General features: G+C 43.3%; 1 pseudogene; it reads right to left on the bottom strand.

The window, feature by feature from the left end:
• Positions 1 to 1,203: 1,203 nt before the first annotated feature.
• Positions 1,204 to 7,610, bottom strand: LOC134373893 (ADP-ribosylation factor-like protein 5A; annotated as a pseudogene).
• Between the last annotated feature and the right edge of the window lie 1,733 nt (positions 7,611 to 9,343).

Genomic DNA, 9,343 nt, shown 5'->3' with positions numbered 1-9,343 from the left:
TACTGGCAGGTAATAAAGCCTTTTCCGCCCTCCCTGGTCTTGATGGGTTTTGTGCTCTCCGAGGGGTGGGCCCCCACTGTCCAGTAACCACCTCAATCCTCGGGGCTTCATTAGCCTGCAGCCTGCACGGGGCCTGGAGAGGAAGGCACCAGCGCTGGGTTTTCCTTGTCAGCGTCTGCCCCACGCACGATTTTGTGTGCTGCAGTGGAAATCGGAGCTGCCGTGGCCTCACCATTCTTCTAGGGAGCAGCACACTGCGGGGCAGCGCGGGGAGTTTCACCGAGTAGCAGACGCCAGACTCAGGCGACTACTGCTGGGCCTTCTGAAGATACTGCTGCTCCTGGATATAATGTGGGGCCCTTTTCTGGTGATCTTCAAGGCATCATGGAGAATAGTACAAGTACCAAAGGGACTGGAGTCGGGAAAAGGAAAGTAAAGTAGATCCTAAGAAACTGTCGGTCTCCTGGGACAGATGGTTGAACTTTCGATTTGTGATCATTAGGAAGAGGGTAGAGAGATCGCCGGGCACCTGCGCTGGGTCAGAGACAGCAGCCCATTCCAAACTCACCTATTCCTTGTTTAGATAGAGATACTCAGTGAATCCTCAGAAAAACTCCAGAGGGAGCATTTAAAATTTTTTTCATAAGGTATTTGACATAAAATCCTATATACGAGAAAGAGAAATATGGCCTGTGTGGTAGCACACATGGAAAAGTTGAACACTTACATGGATTTATTATTTTTTATTCATATATTTATCATTACACAATGTAATCATTTTGGGGGGCCATTTACCAATTTCCCATTAATCCACCTTCCCCCTCCCCCTTTACCACTTCTGGTGGCTTCAGTTCTATTCTCTCCTTTTGAAAGTTCAATGAATTATTGTTATCTTTGTATTTTTCTTTTTTCGTTTATCTGTTTATTTAAAAATATTTTCACCTCCTACTTATTAGTGAGGACATGCAGTATTTCTCTCTCTGTACTTGGCTTATTTCACTTAACATAGTTTTCTCCAAGTTTATCCATGTTGCTGCAAATAGCAGAATTTCATTCCTTTTTATGGCAGAGTAGTATTCTATTGTGTGTATATACCACATTTTCCTTATCCAGTCATCTGTTGATGGACATTTAGGTTGGTTCCAACTCTAGGCTATTGTAAATAGAGCTGCAATAAACATGGGAGTGCAGATATCCCTGTGACATGATGATTTCTATTCCTTTGGGTATATACCCAGCAGTGGGATCGCTGCATTGTATGGAAGATCTATCTGTAGTTGTTTAAGGAAACTCCATACTGTTTTCCACAATGGTCGCACCAATTTACAGTCCCACCAAAAGTGTAGAAGAGTCCCCTTTGTCCACATCCTCGCCAGCATTTGTTATTCTCTGTCTTTTTGATAATGGTCAGCCTAACTGGGGTGAAATGATATCTCAGTTTGGTTTTGATTTGCATTTCCCTGATGCTGAGTGATGTTGAACACTTCTTCATGTGAAATGCCTGTTTTGAGAAATGCCTACTCAGCTCCTTTGCCCAATCTTTAATTGGGTTACTTGTTTTTTTACTTTTAAATTGTTTGAGTTCCTGTATATTCTGGATATTAATTCTTTGTCAGATGCATAGTTTGTGAATATCTTCTCCCATTCGGTAGGTTGTCTTTTTGCTCTGCTAATTGTTTCTTTTGCTATACACAAGCTTTTTTCTTCTGTTGCCTGTGCTTTTGAGGTCTTATTCATAATGTCTATGCCCAGTTCTACTTCCTGAAGTATTTCCCCTATGTTTTCTTTTGTAGTTTTATAGTTTTCAGTCTTATATATGTCTTTAATCCATTTTGAGTTGATTTTGGTATATGGCAAGATGTATGGGTCTCGTTTCATTCTTTTACATATGGATGTTCAATTTTTTTTTTTTTTTTAAAGATGACCGGTAAGGGGATCTTAACCCTTGACTTGGTGTTGTCAGCACCACACTCAGCCAGTGAGCGAACCGGCCATCCGTATATGGGAACCGAACCCGGGGCCTTGGTGTTATCAGCACCGCACTCTACCGAGTGAGCCACGGGCCGGCCCTGGATGTTCAATTTTTGCAACACCATTTCTTCAGGAAGCAGTCTATTCCCCATTGTATGTTCTTGGTGCCTTCGTCAAAGATCAGTAGGCTGTAGGTATATGGGCTGATGTCTGGGTTCTCTATGCTGTCCTGTTGGTTCGTGTGTCTGTTTTTATGGGTTACTATAGCTTTGTAGTATAATTTGAAGTCGGGTAGTGTAATGCCTCTGGCTGTATATATATATATTTTTTTCTCCTCAGGGTTGCTTTGGCTATTCGGGATATTTTGTTGTTACTTATGAGTGTTAGGTTTGTTTTTTCTGTTTCTGTGAAGAATGTCATTGGTATTTTGATGGGGATTGCATTTAACATGTAGTCACTTTGGGTAGTATGGACATTCTCACAATGTGAATTCTTCCAATCCAAGAGCATGGAATGTCTTTCCATCTTTTTGTGTTCTCTTTAATTTCTTTTGGCAGTGATTTAAACACTTACATTTAAAAAATTGAATTGGTGTGGTAGTGGAGAACAGAGCATCTGTTCATGCTTTTCAGTGTTTGGAACGAGAAAACTCGCCAAATCTGTAGAGAGTACAAAGCTGTTAGGGAAAGTTAGGGATGGTCAAACTCAACTTATAAGCTTGATGGCCTGGAATTGTGGGCTCAGAGCAATGAGTTAAATGCCAGGACAAGTGTCAAGTTTGAATATAGATTTTTAACTGTGGGGGAAACCCCTTAGCAATCCATGCGAAAAAGAAGTGGGGAATCATATAAACCACAGTGTGATAAGATTGTTTAAATGTTGTCCACAACCCTGCACCATCCTCTTGGGGCATCCACATCGACATCACATCTGGGTCCTCATACGTGAAAACCAGTTTCCACTGTTTCTGCTAAGCCACATCCCAGCTCAATTCTGGATCCACATAGCAAGACGCAGGAACAGTGACAACCACAGGACACTGAGGGGTTGGCCAGGACAGGCAGGTGTCTAGAAGCAAAGGAGAGCTAGAGAAACTCTTGCATGTTTAAAACATATGTATGTTTTTAGTTTTTTTATGTTAAAAACCAACAACATGCACACCATAAAAACTGGGAAGAAAGCTAAGAAGAAGTGAATCGGAAACCATCCACATTCCCCCAGGGAGCAGTCATTTTCAAAGGGCAGAGGATGAGGCTGGGGGCAGAGCCAGCTCAGTCAGAGCTCAGCAGGCTTGGCTTGATGGTCCTTCAGGCCACTTCTTTTTTTTTTTTTTTTTTTTTTTTTTTTTAAAACATATGAAAGTTTTTATTTTTTTTATTTTTATTTTTATTTTTTTATTTATTTATTTTTTTTTTAAATTTTTTTTTTATTTTTTAAATTTTATTTTGTCGATATACATTGTAGCTGATTAATGCTCCCCATCACCAAAACCTCCCTCCCTTCTCCCTCCCCCCCTCCCACCCAACAATGTCCTTTCTGTTTGTTTGTTGTATCAACTTCAAATAATTGTGGTTGTTATATCTTCTTCCCCCCCCCCCCGGTTTGTGTGTGCATGTGTGTATGTGTGTGTGTGAATTTATATATTAATTTTTAGCTCCCACCAATAAGTGAGAACATGTGGTATTTCTCTTTCTCTGCCTGACTTGTTTCACTTAATATAATTCTCTCGAGGTCCATCCATGTTGTTGCAAATGGCAGTATTTCATTCGTTTTTATAGCTGAGTAGTATTCCATTGTGTAGATGTACCACATTTTCCGTATCCACTCATCTGATGATGGGCATTTGGGCTGTTTCCAACTCTTGGCTATTGTAAAGAGTGCTGCGATGAACATTGGGGAACAGGTATACCTTCGACTTGATGACTTCCATTCCTCTGGGTATATTCCCAACAGTGGGATGGCTGGGTCGTATGGTAGATCTATTTGCAATTGTTTAAGGAACCTCCATACCATTTTCCATAGAGGCTGCACCATTTTGCAGTCCCACCAACAATGTATGAGAGTTCCTTTTTCTCCGCCGCCTCGCCAGCATTTATCGTTCATAGTCTTTTGGATTTTAGCCATCCTAACTGGGGTTAGATGGTATCTCAATGTGGTTTTGATTTGCATTTCCCGGATGCTGAGTGATGTTGAGCATTTTTTCATATGTCTGTTGGCCATTTGGATATCTTCCTTAGAGAAATGCTTCAGGCCACTTCTAATGTCAGGAATGACTTACTGATAGGACGTGGTTGTCTCCAAATAGCTGGATTCCAGAAGACGAAACCAGCACCCATGGGTGGAGTGACAGTCAGGAAAACAGAAAACTTTCCTGTCTATTTCCAAAATTAGAGACAGCTGCTTGTCCAGTGCCAAGCACCTGCTGTGGGGAAACTGATGGTCAGTGTCAGTCCCACCAAAAGAGGGATTTCTAAACTTTCCTCTAAATGTCATGAGTCCCAGTCCCTACAAAAGCCTCATTAATCCAGACCCCATTTATTAAGAAATTGCATTTATTGAGAAAGGAAACTCTTCCTGGCTGGAAGTGTTGAAATAATTTATTCTTCTGTATTTTTAGAACACATAAAAATCAATCAATGTAGTACACCACATTAACAGAATGAAGGAAACAAATCCAACGGTTATTTTAATTGACTCAGAAAAAACCATTTGACAAAATTCAACATCCTTTTATGATTAAAAAACACTCAAGAAACAAGGAATGGAAGGAAACTTCCTCAACATAATAAAGACCATGTATAAAACCTCACAGCCAGCCTCATACTCAGTGGTGTTTCCCCTTAGAAATGAGACAGAGATGCCTGCTTTTGCCCTTTCTACTCAGCCTGGTATTGGAAGTCCTAGCCAGAGCAATTAGGCAAGAAAACCAAATAAAACACATATACACAGAAATAAAGAGGTAAAATTATCTGTTTGCAGATGACATGACCTTATAGTAGAAAATCTTGAAGATTACACACACACACATGCACACACACAAAGTGCCAGAACTAGTAAATAAATTCAGCAAAGTTGCAGGATACAAAATTGACATAGAAAAATAAACTGCATTTCTATACACTAATGATAAACAACCCAAAAAGGGAGTTAAAAAAATTCCATTTACAATAACATAAAAAGAATACCTTACGTAGAAATAAATTTAACCAAGTAGGTAAAAGACTTTCACATTTTATTTTTTTAGTAGTTTAGGATTTACTTTTGTAAAAAAAGCGTGTTGACAAATATTAAATGTTATAATTGCATTTTGAACAATATAAGTATAAAACACAAAACATCTAATGATAAACACTGATCTCCCATGTCTGATTTGGATTTAGATATTGAGTATTTTATATTTTATTGAAAAGAACTTTCAAAGTGCTATGAGTGATTATAACTTGTACTATTATTCCTCACCAAGATCTTCATGAAATTTAAAAGGCTGGTATTAAAGGTAGTTTTTTTTTTCTTGAATATTCTAATACATGCCAGTTTGAATTAACCTTCAGATTTTCAGGGCATGAAAAATATACAGATAGAGTACACAAGAATATGTTTTAACACATTTAGAATGTCTTTCACAGTTACAACAGAAATACCTTCAACTTTCAGATATTGAAAAAAAATACCCTAAACAAACATAGAAGGTATTTTGGGTCAAGTTACTTCTCAGTACAAATAATATATCATGTCAATAAGTTTTTAAACCAAATTCTTAAGAGCATTAAAAAGCATTTGCATTTTATAGTTATCAAACAATGCTTTTATGTAGTGGAAGAAGATACAAGAAAATTTACAGAAACAAGGGCCGGCCCGTGACTCACTCGGGAGAGTGTGGTGCTGATAACACCAAGGCTGCGGGTTCGGATCCCTACATAGGGATGGCCGGTTAGCTCACTGGGTGAGCATGGTGCTGACAACACCAAATAAAGGGTTAGGATCCCCTTACCAGTCATCTTTAAAAAAAAAAAAAATTTACAGAAACAAAAAATGTCAAACTATTCCAATTCCCACTAAAAAAAGAAATTTGCAAATTAAGAAATTATCCACGTTGCTTGGAAAATATGCCTTACTTTAACTCTCAAATTCACTTTAACTGCTTGACATATAATTTAATAATTAAAAAGACTGTAGCTAAATTATTTAATTGTATTTATAGTGTTACTTCTCTGGGTAGACATGTTTCACGCAACAGTTTTCAATTCATGCTTGAAAATTTTAATAATAATTTATTCAGTAATTTAGATGGCCTAAGGACCAACAAAAGGAATAATCCAATAATAGCTAACTGTGCAATTCTGTCCGTTCATAATACTAAGCTAAGAATCTGACAGATATTCCACTCAGTTGAATTACATGTTTCTGTGTGTGACTGATCAACAAAAAAATAGGTACACAATATCAAGTGTTTCTTTTTTCTTTTCTTTCTTTCTTTCTTTTTTATTTTTTAAAGAGGAGCTCAATGATTTTGGGGGTTTGTAGTACCATACAGAGAACATAGAGGAAAAGTACAAAATGGCATTTAACACCAGTGCCAGTATATATCTCATTATGGTTATAACTAGGATATTATTAATTTTTGTGTTATTTGCTTTTCTTTAGAACACAAATAAAAGTCATTAACTTGAACTTGAGGTATATACATAATACATACATAACCTTATGCAAAATAATTTTCACAAGTAACATTACATTTTAAAATGTTGGAAACTGAGCATCTGTGCTGATTGGTATTTTGACTCAACAAAAGAACAACATTCAACTAGGGAGGGGGTATACTGATAATAAAGCTCTTAAAGTCCAAGATGTCTTCCTCTCCCTTTGTACTTAGCACAGGCTACACAATGTCCCGAGAGAATTCACTATGAGAAAAATGTCAATCACAGCTTTAATAACTTACTTTGGAAGAAACTAATGAGAAAGCAAATTGGAAGGTGAGACTTCACCTTTGTTTTCAAATAAGTGGTCTTAATTTTTCTTCTTATAGAAAAAGTTTAAATCAGCTTATTATAAATATATCTAAACCATGAATTTTTGCAGCTTTCAGGTAAAGTCCAGCACTTCGTTTATACAGTCTATGAGAAGAGATCAGTAGAGAACATCTAATCTAATCTAATCCCTCGCCAGTAAGAGGACAGCATGCCTGGATATGCCACTGGTGATCTTTAATAGATGTGAGTTTCAGAAACTGGGAGATTTCTGCTACCGTCATGCATTCCCTAACATCTTGTTTATTAGCAAAAATCAACAATCCAGCTTTCCTTAGGTCCTCATACGCTAACACTTCATAGAGTTCTCTAGTTACAGAAATCCTCTGACTGTACTGTCCACCACAACTATCACAAACTCCTTTTGGTATATTAAGTGTTCCAGGAAGAACGAAGAGATTCTTGGCCACCAATATCCCACATTAGGAAACTTGTATCGTTTTTAACTCTCTCTTCCACATTACTTCCTATTGTAGGGGATGTGTGTACTTCATTCTTAGAAAATCGGGACAGGATGGTAGTTTTCCCTGCAGCGTCCAGCCCAACAATGATAACTTTGTGCTCCTGGTGATGTAACAGTCTCCATATCCCGGTGAAGAGAATTCCCATTCTCGGGCAGAGGACCCCCCTCCAGCCACCCGGGCGCCTGGCCTCCCCTGGCTCAGGCTGAAGGTGAGAGAGACGCGCCGGAGCCTCCACCTCTGCTACTGCTGCTCCCGCGCTGGCCGCTGGCCCCACTTCCAGGGAACCGGAGGGAGGCCGAAGCCCAGGCCGCCCTGCCGCGCGTGAGGCCCCGCCGCTGCCGCCGCAGCACTCGCCTGGTTTGCGGACATTGCCGCCGCGTAGGCTGCCCGTCCAGGTATTTTTATTAGCTCCCTCTCTCCTGACTTAAGACTTGTTTTCTATTAACTGTGATAAATTTAGGTAATAAAAGTTGACCATTTCAACCACTTTTTTATCATTTCCTATTTTTCTTTCTCACTAGGCTCCTGCCCATCCTGGCAGGCCCCGCCCCCGTATTTTAGCAACGCAAAACGCGCGGGTCCAGGCTGGGAGCGCAACACGCGAGGGTCGCGTGCCGCCATCGCCGCTGCCGCCTCTCTCGCCCGGCCTCAGTAGAGTAGCGCGAGCCTGCCCGAGCGGGCGCGTGCGCAGGCGGGGCGTCAGGCGTGCCCCGAGGGCGCCCCGCCCCGCGACACCGCCCTGCGAGCGCGCTCCCGGTCGCGCCCCCGCGGGATCTTCTAAAGGCGGAGGCAGCGACGGCGGCGGTTGGAGGAGGCGTGTGGAAACCAACCGGAGTCCTCGGTCCTCCTACTGCTGGCGCTTGCGCTGACCGGCGTCTGCGGAGACTCCACGGCCGGTGAGGAGGGGCCGGGGATCGGGGGGACTGGGATCAGGGAGTTTGAGAGCCGGGGGTAGGGGGGACCGGAGAGCCGCGGAGCCGTGGAGCCGGGTGTGGGGAGGACTGGGGAGCCGAGGAGCCAGGGGTCGGGGGGACTGGGAGCAGGTAGTCTAGGAGCTGGGGGTCGGGCGGACCGGGAGCCGGGGAGCCGGGGCTAGGGTGGACCAGGAGCCGGGGAGTCGGGACACGGGGTATACTTTTGGGGACTGGGCTTCTGGGTGTACTTTGGGGGGGGCTGGGCCTATGGGGGTCCTATGGGGGGGGGCTGGGTCCAGTGGTGCTTTTCGGGGAGGGCTGTGCCAGAGGGTTCTGTGCCCGTGGGTGCTGTTGGGACTGGCTGGTCCGTAGGTGCGGTTGGGTGGGAGCTGAGCCCGTGGTTGCACTTTGGTAGGGGTGGGACGATGGGTGCAGTTGGGGGCGATGGAGTCAGGGTTGCAGCTGAGGGGGAGCCGGGCCTGTGGGTGTAGGTGGGGGGTTGGGCTCAAGGATGTGGCTGCGGGAGACTCGGGCCCGTGGTTGCAGCTGGGGGTGTCCTGGGCCCAAGCGAGCACTTCACTGGGGGCACGGCACGTGGGTGTGCTTTGGGGGCCTGGCCCAGTGGGTGCAGTTATGTGGTTCTGTGGCCTGTGGTTGCTGTGCGGTCAGGACTGGGCTCATGGGTGTACTTTTGGGGACGCTGGATCCATGGGTGCACTTTTTGGGGTACTGGGCCCATGGGTGCAGTTTGCGGGAGCTGCATCCGTGGTTGCCCTTCTGTTGGGGCTTGGCCCGTGGGTTCGTTTGGGAGGGGGGCCGGGACCGTGAATGCAGTTGGTGGGGTGTGGGGTCTGTGGCTGCAGTCGGGTTTGGGCTGGGTATGTGGGTGCACTTTTGTAGGGGCTGGACCCGTGGCTACAGTTTGTGGGGGCTGGATGTGTGCATGCAGTTGGGTGGGGGCTGG

This window comes from Cynocephalus volans, chromosome 3 (genome assembly GCF_027409185.1).
Source record: "Cynocephalus volans isolate mCynVol1 chromosome 3, mCynVol1.pri, whole genome shotgun sequence".
Taxonomy (NCBI): domain Eukaryota; kingdom Metazoa; phylum Chordata; class Mammalia; order Dermoptera; family Cynocephalidae; genus Cynocephalus; species Cynocephalus volans.
Note: the sequence above shows the minus strand (reverse complement) of the source record. Positions and strands in the feature narration are given on the sequence as shown.